The sequence below is a fragment of the Oncorhynchus nerka genome, linkage group LG17, assembly GCF_034236695.1.
Source record: "Oncorhynchus nerka isolate Pitt River linkage group LG17, Oner_Uvic_2.0, whole genome shotgun sequence".
NCBI lineage: Eukaryota > Metazoa > Chordata > Actinopteri > Salmoniformes > Salmonidae > Oncorhynchus > Oncorhynchus nerka.
This window is the reverse complement of record NC_088412.1, coordinates 23,461,848-23,478,436: the sequence shown is the minus strand read 5'-3', so window position 1 is coordinate 23,478,436 and position 16,589 is coordinate 23,461,848.

Sequence of the window (16,589 nt, the reverse complement as noted above, 5' to 3'; positions counted from 1 at the left end):
AATTGAGAGAGGGTCGGTTTTTGTATAAATTATTGTGGCTGTGTTTACGTGTGTTCTGTAAATGCATATTTCTATGTATATTTATCAGAAGAGGCTGGTGGGAGATTAAGATTAATATCACTTTATTGCTGAATTACCCACAAGCTCCAACCCAAATTTTACTTCTGCTTTTAACAAACACACGCACATACACATTAATAAATATTTATGTATCTGCATCTGCGTGTATGTGTTCATCACAGCATGCCTGCCCATTTCCATGCATGTGAGAGTGTGTAGTAGTTACTCTAAGTTCAGGGAAGGGTTAATGTTGTCTGTAACAGGATGGATTCCCAAATGGAAGACTATTAGCTGCTGAACTTAATTGGCATGACATGACCCAGGCACCCAGCCAACCTGCCTGGACATTCCACAGCTGTGTGTGTGGAGAGAGGGATGGATAGGGAGAGAGAGAGAGGGAGAGGAAGACAGGTAAGGAGGGAGTGAGGGGGATAGGGAGAGACAAATGAAAGGGAGTGAGGGAGGGAAAGAGATGGGAGGGATATTAGTACCTCATCTGTTTATCAGCCCATCTATCTTTCCACTTCTACTTGCTTCCATTCTGTAAAACAATAAATATTTGAGGCCTATAATGTTTTGCATGTGAATAATAATACAAATAGACGATTAAACAGCTTATCACATACGTGTGTGTGTAGTCAGTTTCCATGACCAGGTTGCCTGTAGTGTTTTAACTGTTCTGTTTTAACATTTGGACTTGGCTGGGTACAACAAAGTAAGCCTTCCTCAATGCGGTTTTCTTTTGAACATAAAGCCCTGAAATGTCCTATCTGGTGTAATGCAGTTCCTCTTCACATGGATGATCACACCAGTGCGGTTGGTAATGTTTAAGATGAGGGAGGACGATACTTTTTAAAAATGAGCTTTAATGGCCTTATTTCTATTACAGCATGTTGGATGACTGTCATTCATATTCCATTCACCCAGCTTAATGTAACTTTGAGAAGTTTAGGCTACTACATAATACTCCAGTTTTCCCCTATACCCATCATGAGGTTGCTACAACCTAGCTTATGAATGAAAGTGATGCAACCGGTTAGGATGCTCTCGATGTTGCAGCTGTAGAACCTTTTGAGGATCTCAGGACCCATGCCAAATATTTTTAGTTTCATGAGGGGGAATAGGCTTTGTCGTGCCCTCTTCACGACTGTCTTGGTGTGTTTGAACCAATCTAGTTTGTTGTTGATGTGGACACCAAGGAATTTGAAGCTCTCAACCTGCTCCACTACAGCCCCGTCGATGAGTATGGGGATGTGCTCGGTGCTCCTTTTCCTGTAGTCCACAATCATCTCCTTAGTCTTGGTTACATTGAGGGATAGGTTGTTATTCTGGCACCACCCGGCCAGGTCTCTGACCTCCTCCCTATAGGCTGTCTCGTCGGTGATCAGGCCTACCACTGTTGTGTCGTCAGCAAACTTAATGATGGTGTTGGAGTCGTGCCTGGCCATGCAGTCGTGGGTGAACAGGGAGTACAGGAGGGGACTGAGCACCCACCCCTGGGGAGCTCCAGTGTTCAGGATCAGCGTGGCAGATGTGTTGCTACCTACCCTCACCACCTAGGGCGGCCTGTCAGGAAGTCCAGGATCCAGTTGCAGAGGGAGGTGTTTAGTCCCAGGATCCTTAGCTTGGTGATGAGCTTTGAGGGTACTATGGTGTTGAACGCTGAGCTGTAGTCAATGAACAGCATTCTCACATAGGTGTTCCTTTTGTCCAGGTGGGAAAGGGCAGTGTGGAGTGCAATAGAGATTGCGTCATCTGTGGATCTGTTTGGGCGGTATGCAAATTGGAGTGGGTCTAGGGTTTCTGGGATAACAGGGACTATGGTGGTCTGCTTGAAGCATGTTGGTATTACAGACTCAATCAGAGACATGTTGAAAATGTCAGTGAAGACACCTGCCAGTTGGTCAGCACATGCCCGGAGCACATGTCCTGGTAATCCGTCTGGCCCGTCTTGTGTATGTTGACCTGTTTAAAGGTCTTAATCATGTCGGCTACGGAGAGCGTGATCACACAGTCGTCCGGAACAGCTGATGCTCTCATGCATGCCTCAGTGCTGCTTGCCTCGAAGCGAGCATAGAAGTGATTTAGCTTGTCTGGTAGGCTCGTGTCACTGGGCAGCTCGAGGCTGTGCTTCCCTTTGTAATCTGTAATAGTTTGCAAGCCCTGCCACATCCAATGAGCGTCGGAGCCGGTGTAGTATGATTCAGTCTTAGCCCTGTATTCACGCTTTGCCTGTTTGATGGTTCGTCGCAGGGCATAGCGGGATTTCTTGTAAGCTTCCGGGTTAGAGTCCCGCAACTTGAAAGCGGCAGCTCTACCCTTTAGCTCAGTGTGAATGTTGCCTGTAATCCATGGCTTCTGGTTGGGGTATGTACTGTCATGACGTTGGCCTGGGGGGTAGGTTTATGACAGTCATAAATACCTCTTTCCCCCTTTTTCCTCTCTCTACCCTACTGATGTTACATTTGCAAAACCATTGGTTAACATAGAGATTCTGGGAACATCAGAAGGTGGGGGGAAATTAACTGTATTCTGGTAATCCGACCAATGGAACATATGCGGTGGTACTTAATGAATATGATGTCAGTTCGGTTGTCATCTGAGACATTCTCATCAATGATAAGATGACAAACTCTACAGTGGAAAGTCTACACATCAGAGTTATCGGATTCACATGGAATTGTTGTTCAATTTAAATGTTTGAATATGAATTTATTTGTGATGGGATGAAATGTGATTTTAGCTTCTAAAATGTGAGATTTGGGTTTTCATAAGATAGGGCTCTGCTCAATCAGTGGCCTGCCCCTGTGAAGGGACATGGGCTATAAAACTTTTCAAACACGCCCTCCTCTCCCTTCCTATATAAGCCCTTGACAACAATGTAACCTCCTGTTCCAAGGACGTGAGGACGACGGTCCTATGTCAGAATGGTTCAGATAATAACTACAGAACGAAGCCAACATCAGCGTGAGCTTTGGTTGCGAATGGTATGAACTTTGAACTCTTATTCACTACAGAGGTGATACCTCCTAGCCGTTGAGTTAGCAACAGCAGATGCAAACGAGGGTTAGGAAGGAACAGACAGAGTATCCCGTCTATCACCCAACGACGTTACTACAACGTATCCAATTGACAACCAGAGACATTCTTCAAAGGACTCCATCTACCACCAACCTACCGAAGCGCAGCTCAGAGTAAATATTTATTGCATTTTCCTTTTCCAAATGGGCGGTAATTTAGAATGCATAAGATACTGTATTTATGATAGCACAGCTTCTTTCCTTTGTTCCTCAGTCTTCCCGCTCTTTCACTCAAACCCAGACCCTTTTCTTTTGTGTAACAAGCTGTCATATCTGTTCCGTCCACTAGGGATGTTTTCCTTTATGACGTAATTTGTAATCACGTTATGATTTAATTATGTGTATGTGTAATTCTGTGTGATTAGTTAGGTATTTAGTAAATAAATAATTAAACCCAATTTTGTATTGCTGATTCAAATTGTTAGCCAGGGTGCGCGCAGATAACCAAGAATTTACAACATTCAGATGAGACTGAATTAAAATGCCGATTAATATTGACTGGTATTGAATTAAAATATTCCTAGGTCTTTAAGAGTTTATTCGGAAGATAACAGCTCTATAAATATTATTTTGTGGTGCCCGACTCTCTAGTTAATTACATTTACATGATTAGCTCAATCAGGTGATATTAATTACAGAGAAATTATTTTATAGAATAGCATGTCATATCACTTAATCTGGCATAGCCAAAGACATGACAGTACGTACAGTCACTGTGGGGACGACGTCTTCAATGCACTTATTGATAAAGCCAGTGACTGATGTGGTGTATTCCTCAATGTCATCGGAAGAATCCCGGAACATGTTCCAGTCTGTGATAGCAAAGCAGTCCTGTAGTTTAGCATCTGCTTCATCTGACCAATTTTTTATAGACCGAGTCACTGGTGCTTCCTACTTTAATTTTTGTTTGTAAGCAGGAATCAGGAGGATAGGGTTGTAGTCGGATTTACCAAATGGAGGGCGAGGGAGAGCTTTGTAGGCATCTGTGTGTGTGGAGTACAGGTGATCTAGAATTTATTTTCCTCTGGTTGCACATTTAACATGTTGATAGAGATTTGGTAGAACTGATTTAAGTTTCCCTGCATTAAAGTCTCTGGCCACTAGGAGCACAGCCTCTGGGTGAGTGGTTTCCTGTTTGCTTATTTCCTTACACAGCTGACTGAGTGCGGTCTTAGTGCCATCATCTGTCTGTGGTGGTAAATAAACAGCCACGAAAAGTACAGCTGAGAACTCTCTAGGCAAGTAGTGTGGCCTGCAGTTTATCACAATATACTCAAGAATCGTTTTTCAACAGAATCGGCGGAACAAATACACACCTGATCACACAAAAACACAGTTCACTTACATAGCAGCCACAAACAAACAGCATGATCATTTTGCTCGTTGTATAACTCCTTCTAGCATCTACACGCTCCCCGTCCTCTCACCTTTTCCATTCGCTTGTGGATTTCAGCACACAACACATCAGATGTCTGCGACCAGGCGTAAAAACCTTTCCAAGCCAAACTTTCATATCATTACCGCTAACCACTACACACAGCCTACATCGTTGTCACCATATTAGCTAACATCATAGTCAACATAGCTACTAGAACTAATGTGTTAGTAAACCAGCTACAATCATGCAGTACACTGTAGTCAGCAAGCAGTTTAGCAGTTACACTGGCAAGCCCTGATGGAAGTAAATGAATAAAAACCAAAAGCTTACCCTGACTTGGAATAGTTTCAGTGCTGGATAGCCAGATAGCTAACATAGCATCAAATCAAATCAAATTCAAATCAAATTTATTTATATAGCCCTTCGTACATCAGCTGATATCTCAAAGTGCTGTACAGAAACCCAGCCTAAAACCCCAAACAGCAAGCAATGCAGGTGTAGAAGCACGGTGGCTAGGAAAAACTCCCTAGAAAGGCCAAAACCTAGGAAGAAACCTAGAGAGGAACCAGGCTATGTGGGGTGGCCAGTCCTCTTCTGGCTGTGCCAGGTGGAGATTATAACAGAACATGGCCAAGATGTTCAAATGTTCATAAATGACCAGCATGGTCGAATAATAATAAGGCAGAACAGTTGAAACTGGAGCAGCAGCACAGTCAGGTGGAAGTTGAAACTGGAACAGCAGCATGGCCAGGTGGACTGGGGACAGCAAGGAGTCATCATGTCAGGTAGTCCTGGGGCATGGTCCTAGGGCTCAGGTCAGTTGAAACTGGAACAGCAGCATGGCCAGATGGACTGGGGACAGCAAGGAGTCATCATGTCAGGTGGTCCTGGGGCATGGTCCTAGGGCTCAGGTCCTCCGAGAGAGAGAAGGAAAGAGAGAAGGAGAGAATTAGAGAACGCACACTTAGATTCACACAGGACACCGAATAGGACAGGAGAAGTACTCCAGATATAACAAACTGACCCCAGCCCCCCGACACATAAACTACTGCAGCATAAATACTGGAGGCTGAGACAGGAGGGGTCAGGAGACACTGTGGCCCCATCCGAGGACACCCCCGGACAGGGCCAAACAGGAAGGATATAACCCCACCCACTTTGCCAAAGCACAGCCCCCACACCACTAGAGGGATATCTTCAACCACCAACGCATCCTTTTCTGTTTGAGCTGGGTGTTTGAGTAGGCTAAACTAGCTTGCTGCAGCTAAGTGAAAGTGAAATAAATGCACAGAAATAAAGCTAGCTCTCACTCTCTGAGTCAACTACTCACCACATTTTATGCACTGCAGTGCTAACTAGCTGTAGCCTATGATTTCAGTACTAGATTAATTATCTGATCCTTTGATTAGGAGGACAACATATCAGTTCATGCTGCAAGAGCTCTGGTGGGTTAGAGGACGTCCTCCGGAAGATGTCATAATTACTGTGTAAGTCTATGGAAGGGGTTGAGAACCATGAACCTCCTAATATTTGTATTGAAATCAATGTACCCAGAGGAGGACAGAAAATAGGTGTCCTCTGGCTACACCATGACGCAACCCTACAGAGTGCTGTTGAGGCTACTGGAGACCTTCATTGCAAAACAGTATGTTTTAATCAATTATTTGGTGACATGAATATATTTAGTATAGTTTTATCTAAAAAGGATAACTTTAATGTTCCACTATTTTTATTTTTATGAAATTGACTGAGTAGGATGGTCCTCCCCTTCCTCCTCTGAGGAGCCTCCACTGGTTCAAACACAGACAGGCACTCCTACTACTTTCTTGTTACGTGTGCATATTGTATTTATACACACGCACACACCAACCCACATACACACACCAACATACACACACACACACACACACACACGTTTGTTTTTACCATACTTGTACGGACTAAACAATTGATTCCCATTCTAAATCATATTTCCCTTAACCCCTAACTTGACATCTTCGATATACATAAATAAATGTTTTTAAATATAGAGACGCGTTCCGAACGGACCAGAGGACAACCAGACCCGTTCTGTATAGACCTGGTCAAATCTAGACCCGTTTCGATCAGAGTGAGGGAAGAAGCAGAAAATTACTTTTTTAAGCTACTTTATTAACCGGAGCTGATAAAGCATGAGAAAGAGAGGTGCTGCTTTAGCAGCCGGGGGAGGGGCCGTACTGTGAGTGAGTGACAGGAGCAGAGAGGAGGGAGAGATGAGAGACAGCAACCAACCAAGCCGACTCACACTATAGTAGACTAATAGCTGCCATAGCTAGGTTATTTATCATCAAATTTGATTACGTAGTACTTGTCTTGACTGCATCAAACCAGGTGAAACTAGTTAAGTTGGATAATGTTAGATAGCTAGGCTAATTGAGGCTGCAGTGCATGCGCTTTGTCATCCTACAGTTACAAATATCAACAACTCCAGAATATTAAGTAGCAGCCTACCTATTGGCTCTTGGTCGTTGTAGCTTATTCTTCTCCTTTAACTTTTAATTCCGTCATTTTAATTCCATCTTCCATTGATTAGATATCTCCTAACCTTTTGCACACACGAAGGCTCTGGACTGTAGCCATTGCTGCTTTGATGACTTATGATTGGCCAACAACAAGCAATACGCGCCAAGCTCCACTCGTGAAATGCAAGAGAATTATAAAATGTCTCTCTACTGCAGCAGTCGTTCTGATCTTTATGGGCCCTTCCAGACAAGTCAGTTAAGATTATACTTACCTGAGACCCCTGACAATCATGTCAGATCCAACCCAGAACCGTGATGTTATTTCAAATTCTGGATCCGGATCCGCTTGGGTTCCGGATTGGGTTTTCGGGTACAGGTGGATCCATAAAGACATCTAACCCTAAACCTTAACCAAACCCTAACCTTAACTCCAAACCCTTAACCAAGCTTTATTCTGGTTATTGTAAAACGGGATATGATGTTTATTTGCGTCACCTCAAAAACAGAATACTTGAGTATTCAGAATAATAACTGGATATTGGAGTGCATGTAAATGTGGTCAGTGTTGTCCACACTCTCCCGTAGCACAGTTGTTTTGGGCCAGTTAAACAACAGAGCTCCCCAAGGATTTTCCAAACATGGCATCATGATTTTTTCAACATTGACATCCACTGTCTGCCCCTCAGCCAGCAGGCACAGGGAAGCATATGTTTACATTGCCAAAGCAAGTGAAATGGATAAACAAAAGTGAAATAAGCAATAAAAAGTGGACAGTAAATATTACACTCACACAAGTTCCAAAATGAATAAAGACATTTCAAATGTCATATTATGTACAGTGGGGCAAAAAAGTATTTAGTCAGCCACCAATTGTGCAAGTTCTCCCACTTAAAAAGATGAGAGAGGCCTGTAATTTTCATCATAGGTACACTTCAACAATGACAGACAAAATGAGAAAAAAAAATACAGAAAATCACATTTGGTTATCAGTCCTTGGATCCAAATATTTGGAAATGTACCATCAACACCACAGGCCTTTTTGGGTTGGAGGGTTTGAATTTAGTCCTATAGTTCATTCAATGTAATTGGAGAACACAGTGGCTCTGGTAGTCTTTAACAGTTGACTATAAGATTTGTAATTTATCATGTATATCTTTTTGCTGTTTGTTCCTTGTTATAGAGCCAAAAAGATTGGAGAAGTGGTTTATCCACACATCTACAAGTTGAAGTCGGAAGTTTACATACACCTTAGCCAACTACATTTAAACTCACTTTTTCCACAATTCCTGACATTTAATCCTAGTAAAAAGTCCCTGTCTTAGGTCAGTTAGAATCACCACTTTATTTAAAAAATGTGAAATGTCCGAATAATAATAGAGAGAAATATTTATTTTATATTTTCTTTCTTTCATCACATTCCCAGTGGGTCAGAAGTTGACATACACTCAATTAGTATTTGGTAGCATTGCCTTTAAATGGTTTAACTTGGGTCAAACGTTTCGGGTAGCCTTCCACAAGCTTCCCACAATAAATTGGGTGAATTTTGGCCCATTCCTCCTGAGTCAGGTTTGTAGGCCTCCTTGCTCGCACATGCTTTTTCAGTTCTGCCCACAAATTTCTATAGGATTGAGGTCAGGGCTTTGTGATGGCCACTCCAATACCTTGACTTTGTTGTCCTTAAGCCACTTTGCCACAACTTTGGAAGTATGCTTGGGGTCATTGTCCATTTGAAAGACCCATTTGCGACCAAGCTTTAACTTCCTAACTGATGTCTTAAGATGTTGCTTCCACATAATTTTACTTCCTCAGGATGCCATCTATTTTGTGAAGTGCACCAGTCCCTCCTGCAGCAAAGCGCCCCCACAAAATGATGCTGCCACACCCATTCTTCATGGTTGGGATGGTGTTCTTCGGCATGCAAGCCTCCCCCTTTTTCCTCCAAACATAATGATGGTCATTATGGCCAAACAGTTCTACTTTTGTTTCATCAGACCAGAGGACATTTCTTCAAAAAGTATGACATTTGTCCCCATGTGCAGATGCAAACCGTAGTCTGGCATTTTTATGGCGGTTTTGGAGCAGTGGCTTCTTCCTTGCTGAGGGGCCTTTCAGGTTATGTCGATATAGGGCTCGTTTTACTGTGGATATAGATACTTTTGTACTTGTTTCCTCCAGCATCTTCACAAGGTCCTTTGCTGTTGTTTTGGGATAGATTTGCACTTTTCGCACCAAAATACGTTCATCTCTAGGAGACAGAACGAGTCTCCTTCCTTAGCGTTATGACGGCTGCGTGGTCCCATGGTGTTTATACTTGTCACGTCCTGACCTTAGTTCCTTTTTTATGTCTCTGTTTTAGTTTGGTCAGGGCGTGAGTTGGGGCTGGCATTCTATGTTTTGTATTCTGTGTTTGGCCTGGCATGGTTCCCAATCAGAGGCAGCTGTCAATCGTTGTCTCTGATTGAGAACCATACTTAGGCAGCCTGTTTTCCCACTATGATTTGTGGGTAGTTATTTTCTGTTTAGTGTTTTTGTTGCACCTTACAGAACTGTTCATTTGTCGGTTTGTTGTTTTTGTTCAGTATTCATCTTTATTAAACTTATTATGAATACGTACCACGCTGCACTTTGGTCCTCTTCTCCTTCTCCCAATGACAACCGTTACAATACTTGTGTACTATTGTTTGTACAGATGAACGTGGTACCTTCAGGCGTTTGCAAATTGCTCCCAAGGATGAACCAGACTTTTAGGTATTTGCAGTTGTCCACATATTCTAAGTCAGAACCATCCAGAGTAGTGATGCTGGAAGGGAGGGCAGGTGTGGGCAGCGATCGGTTGAAGAGCCAGCATTTAGTTTTGCTTGCATTTAAGAGCAGTTGGAGGCCACTGAAGGAGAGTTGTATGGCATCGAAGCTTGTCTGGAGGTTTGCTAACACAGTGTCCAAAGAAGGGCCAGAAGAATACAGGATGGCGTTGTCTGCGTAGAGGTGGATCAGAGAATCACCAGCAGCAAGAGCGACCTCATTGATGTATACAGAGAAGAGAGTCGGTCCAAGAATTGAACCCTGTGGCACCCCCATAGAGACTGCCAGAGGTCCGGACAACAGGCCCTCCGATTTGACATGCTGAACTCTATCAGAGAAGTAGTTAGTGAACCAGGCGAGGCAATCATTTGAGAAACCAAGGTTGTTGAGTCTGCCGATAAGAATTTGGTAATTGACAGAGTCGAAAGTCTTGGCCAGGTCGATGAATACGGCTGCACAGTATTGTCTCTTATCGCTGCCGGTTATGATATAGTTTAGGACCTTGAGCGTGGCTGAAGTGCACCCATGACCAGCTCTGAAACCAGATTACATAGCGGAGAAGGTACGGTGGGATTCAAAATGGTCGGTGATCTATTTGTTAACTTGGTTTTCGAAGACCTTAGAAAGGCAGGGTAGGACAGATATAGGTCTGCAGCAGTTTGGGTCTAGAATGTCACCACCTTTGAAGAGGGGAATGACCGCGGCAGCTTTCCAATCTTTGGGAATCTCAGCCGATGCGAAAGAGAGGTTGAACAGGCTAGTAATAGGGGTTGCAACAATTTCAGTAGATAACTTCAGAAAGAGAGGGTCCAGATTGTCTAGCCCGGCTGATTTGTAGCGGTCCAGATTTTGCCGCTCTTTCAGAACATCAGCTATCTGGATTTGGGTGAAGGAGAAATGGGGAGGTTTGGGCGAGTTGCTGTGGGGCGTGCAGGGATGTTGACCGGGGTAGGGGTAGCCAGGTGGAAGGTATGGCCAGCCTTAGATAAATGCTTATTGAAATTCTCAATTATAGTGGATTTATCGGTGGTGACAGTGTTTCCTTGCCTCAGTGCAGTGGGCAGCTGGGAGGAGGTGCTCTTATTCTCCATGGACTTTACAGTGTCCCAGAACGTTTTTGAGTTTGTGCTACAGGATGCAAATTCTGTTTGAAAAAGCTAGCCTTAGCTTTCCTAACTGCCTGTGTATTTTGGTTCCTAACTTCCCTAAAAATTTGCATATTACAGGGGCTATTAAATGCTAATGCAGGATGTTTTTGTGCTGGTCAAGGGCAGTCAGGTCTGGAGTGAACCAAGGACTATATCTGTTCCAGGTTCTACATTTTTTAAATGGGGCATGCTTATTTAAGATGGTGAGGAAAGCACTTTTAAAGAATAACCATGCATCCTCTACTGACGGGATGATGTCAAAATCCTTCCAGGATACACGGGCCAGGTCTATTAGAAAGGCCTGCTCGCTGAAGTGTTTTAGGGAGTGTTTGACAGTGATGAGGGGTGGTCGTTTGACCGCAGGCCCATTACGGATGCAGGCAATGTGGCAGTGATCATTGTGATCATGGTTGAAGACAGCAGAGGTGTATTTGGAGAGCAAGTTGGTTAGGATGATATCTATGAGGGTGCCCGTGTTTATGGATTTGGGGTTGTACCTGGTAGGTTCATTGATCATTTGTGTGAGATTAAGGGCATCAAGCTTAGGTTGTAGGATGGCTGTGGTGTTAAGCAGGTCCCAGTTTAGGTCACCTAGCAGCACGAGCTCTGAAGATAGATGGGGGGCAATCAATTCACATATGGTGTCCAGGGCACAGGTGGGGGCAGAGGGTGGTCTATAGCAAGCAGCAACGGTGAGAGACTTGTTTCTGGAAAGGTGGATTTTTAAAAGTAGAAGCTCAAATTGTTTTGGTACATACCTGGATAGTAAGACAGAACTATGCAGGCTATCTCTGCATTAGATTGCAACTCCGCCCCCTTTGGCAGTTCTATCTTGTCGGAAAATGTTATAGTTAGGGATGGAAATGTCAGAATCTTTGGTGGTATTCCTAAACCAGGCTTCAGACATGGCTAGGACATCCAGGTTGGCAGAGTGTGCTAAAGCAGTGAATAAAACATACTTAGGGAGGAGGCTTCTAATGTTAACATGCATGAAACCAAGGCTTTTACGGTTACAGAAGTCAACAAATGAGAGCGCCTGGGGAATGGGAGTGGAGCTAGGCACTGCAGGGCCTGGATTAACCTCTACATCACCAGAGGAACAGAGGAGGAGTAGGATAAGGGTACGGCTAAAGGCTATAAGAACTGGTCGTCTAGTACGTTCGGAACAGAGAGTAAAAGGAGTAGGTTTCTGGGCGCGATATAGATTAGATTCAAGGAATAATGTACAGACAAAGGTATGGTAGGATGTGAATACAGTGGAGGTAAACCTAGGCACTGAGTGATGATGAGAGAGATGTTGTCTCTAGAACATCAATTAAACCAGGTGATGTCACCGCATGTGTGGGACGTGGAACTAAAGGGTTAGCTAAGGCATATTGAGCAGGACTAGAGGCTCTACGTTGAAATAAGACAATAATCACGAACCAGAACAGCAAAGAACAAGGCATATTGACATTAGGGAGAGGCATGCGTAGCCGAGTGATCATAGGAGCCCAGTGACTAGTTAGGCTGGCTGGAGACATGGCGATTCAGACAGCTAGCGGGCCGGGGCAAGCAAGCTAGCAGAAGGGCCTTAGAGGAACGTTGTGACGTAAGAAGTCTGTTATAGCCTCCTCGTACGGAGCCTCCTCGTGCTGTTACGTCAGTTGTCCAGTCATGATGGATTAGTAGGGTTCAGTGTAGTAAAGGGGTCCAGTCCAATTGGCAAAATAGGTATAGTGGCCCAAGAAATTGGCTGATGGATCTCTTCAGCTAACAGTCCAATATGCTCTAGACAGCTAGCGGGCCGTGGCTAGCAGATGGGCCAACCTAACTGTATGTAAACTTCTAACTTCAACTGTAAATAACGTACATTTTAATTTTTTTATACATTTTCAAAAATTATAACCTTTTTTGGCTTTGCCATTATAAGGTATTGTGTGTAGATTGATGAGGAACATTTTTTAATCAATCAATTTTAGAATAAGGCTGTAAAGTAACAAAATCTGGAAACAGGGATGCACTGTACATGGTCATAGTAGATGTTATGTATTTGTTCCAAATATATGCACTTGACCATTGGGTTTTGTCACTGTGTGACATGCACACTGCGTGTTTGTGCATGCATGATATGTGTATGCATGCACGTTTGTGTGTGTGTGTGTGTTTTGGATGTGGTGTGTATTTTGTCTTATGCATAACTTACATTGTCCTCCCTCGGCACTACCATACACTCCAGCCTTCCACAGAGCCAGGCATTGAAAAAGCTGTTTTGCACTGCAGCCTGCCTGAATCCCAATTAGTCACACAATTGGTTTTAGCCAAGCAGCGTGATCAGAGCGTGACGGTCCCAGCTTGTGCGTCCGTGTGTGTGCGCATAGTACGTATGTACAGTACATAGCCCAAAGGAAAGTACTGCAGCACTCCACTCACAGGCAGCACCAAGGATGTGCTGGCTGGCTTCATAGGGACACTGACTCACACAGATAAACAGGAGATATACAGTGGAGGTACTGTACATATTTATATTCTTATATACGCCTACACATACAGTATATACAACAACATTATACATACGTCATACACACCATATTGTACAAAATAGTGTTTTATTGTTACATGCACCAGATAGGTGCAGTGAAATGTGTTGTTTTTACAGGGTCAGCAATTGTAGTACACCGCCCCTGGAGCAAATTAGGTTTAAGTGCCTTGCTCAAGGGCACATAGACAGATTTTTCACCGGCTCTGGTATTTCGAACCAGCGACCTTTCATTTACTGGCCCAACGCTCCTACCGCTAGGCTACCTGCTACCTTTATACCTGTATGTGTGATATATTACACAGTCCTACACATAGAGGAAAGATGGAGCACTGAACAAAGATAGCATCATATAACCAATATGTCAATAGTAACATGCATGCAAACCCACAACCTCACAAACTGTATGCAGGCTCACACAAAACGCCACCAGGCATGTATGTTTATAGAACCCAGAGAGAGAGAGACACACACACACACACACACACACACACACACACACACACACACACACACACACACACACACACACACACACACACACACACACATACAAATATGAGTAGCTGCCAACACAAATCCATGTGTGTGAGCGGGAGGCGGTAGTGAGATGGAAATGAGCCTGATCCAAGTTTGGATCCTTGTCTTGTTTCCTGGAGATTCTCCACATTCATATCAAAACACAATGACCACCTCAACGCACACACACACACACACACACACACACACACACACACACACACACACACACACACACACACACACACACACACACACACACACACACAAAAGCTGGCACCGTCACCCTGTTTCTAGCTCTTAGCCAACTCTGCAGTATTTCATTTTTTGTGTTATTTCTTAAATTATTTGCTCAGAACATTTATTGTATTATTACCTACAGCTGGCAAAAACTTTTGGATGTTAGATCAGTGGTCATTCACCAGAAATTCAAGCAGAAATTCGACTTCCCTGACCTGGATCCTTTGTTTGAAGCTCTATTCATCCCGGGTGCTGCACCACAAAGCCAATGCCAGAGAAGAAGTAGAAGGAGCGGGGCCCTAGTCAGACTCAGGCGGCGTGCATACATTTCTTCCAATCTCAAATAGCTCACTATCAAATGCCGATTGCATTACCACACGAGAGAATTTACTTTGGTCATCGTCACTGCCGTTTATATTCCCCCCCCCAAGCCGACACGCAGTGGCTCTCAAGGAACTACACTGGATTAAGTGCAAACTGGAAACGGCATATCCTGAGGCCGCATTTATTGTAGACTTTAATAAAAGAAATCTGAGGAAAATACTACCAAAAGTCTATCAACACATCTCCTGTGCTACACACGGACCCTGGATCAATGCTACTCTCCTTTCCAGGACGGCTACAAGGCCCTACCCCACCCTCCCTTCAGACAATCAGATTATGCCTCCATTCTGCTTTTCCCCATCGATAGGCAAAAACTTAAACAGGGAGCTCTCGTGGTAAGGACTGTTTAACATTGGTCTGACCAATCAGAATCTATCCTTTAAGATTGTTATGATCATGCAGACTGGGAAATGTTCCAGGTCGCCTCTGAGAATAGTATACCTGACTCGTAAACCCTGACTCGGTAACGGGGTTCATCAGAAAGTGCATAGAGGATGTTGTTTCCACTGTGACGATTAGAGGCAAAACGACAGTACAGGAACAAAGTAGAGTAGCAATTCAACAGCTCAGACATGAGACATACACGGCATTCAGAAAGTATTCAGACCCCTTCACTATTCAGACCCCTTTCCACATGTTGTTACGTTACAGCCTCCTTCTAAAATTGTTGAATTTCTTCCCCCTGATCAATCTACACAAAATACCCCATAATGACATAGCCAAAATAGTTTTTTAGGCATTTTTTTCAAATTTATTAAAAATCAACTGAAATATCACATGTACACTACCGGTCAAAAAGTTCCAGCCCGTAGAAACTTGTCAAACTAAGTATAGAATCAATAATGTTCCTACCGGAGAATTCCTATATCTGTAGAAAAGCAATGGAACGAGAGCTAACTCTCTCGTGACCGCGCCTAAGAGCATTCCTCTCTCATTCGGTCCCACTTCACAGTAGAAGCCTGAAACAACGTTCTAAAGACTGTTGACATCTAGTGGAAGCCTTAGGAAGTGCAACATAACCAATATTCCACTGTATCTACAATAGGGGCTGAGTAAAAAAAAAAAAAAAAACTACAAGCCTCAGATTTCCAACTTCCTGGTTGGATTTCTCTCAGGTGTTCGCCTGCCATATGAGTTCTGTTATACTCACAGACATCATTCAAACAGTTTTAGAAACTTCGGAGTGTTTTCTATCCAATACCAATAATATGCATATATTAGCATCTGGGACAGAGTAGCAGGCAGTTTACTCTGGGCATCTTATTCATCCAAGCTACTCACTACTGCCCCCCTGTCACCAAGAAGTTAAAGCTTGGTTGGTTAAATTCCGGTGACAATAAGGCTTGTTGTTATTGCCCCCCCCATGCAGATACAGTTGAAGTCGGAAGTTTACAGTACATACACCGTAGCCAAATACGTTTAAACTCAGTTTTTCACAATTCCTAAAATTTTATCCTAGTAAAAATTCCTGCTTTAGGTCAGCTAGGATCACCACTTTATTTTAAGAATGTGAAATGTCAGAATAATAGTAGAGAGTGATTTATTTCAGATTTGATTTCTTTCATTACATTCCCAGTGGGTCAGACGTTTGCATACACTCAATTAGTATTTGGTAGCATTGACTTTACTTTTTTAACTTGGGTCAAATGTTTCAGGTAGCCTTCCACAAGCAGTTAGTCAGGTTTCTAGGCCTCCTTAATCACACACGCTTTTTCAGCTCTGCCCACACATTTTCTATAGGATTGAAGTCAGGGGTTTTTGACAGCCAATCCAATACTTTGACTTTTTTTTTAAAACACTTTTTTCTCCCCAATTTCGTGGTATCCAATTGGTAGTAGTTACATCGCTGCAACTCCCATACGGACTTGGGAGAGGCGAAGGTCGAGAGCCATGCGTCCTCCGAAACACAACCCAACCAAGACGCACTGCTTCTTGATACAATGCACATCCAACCCGGAA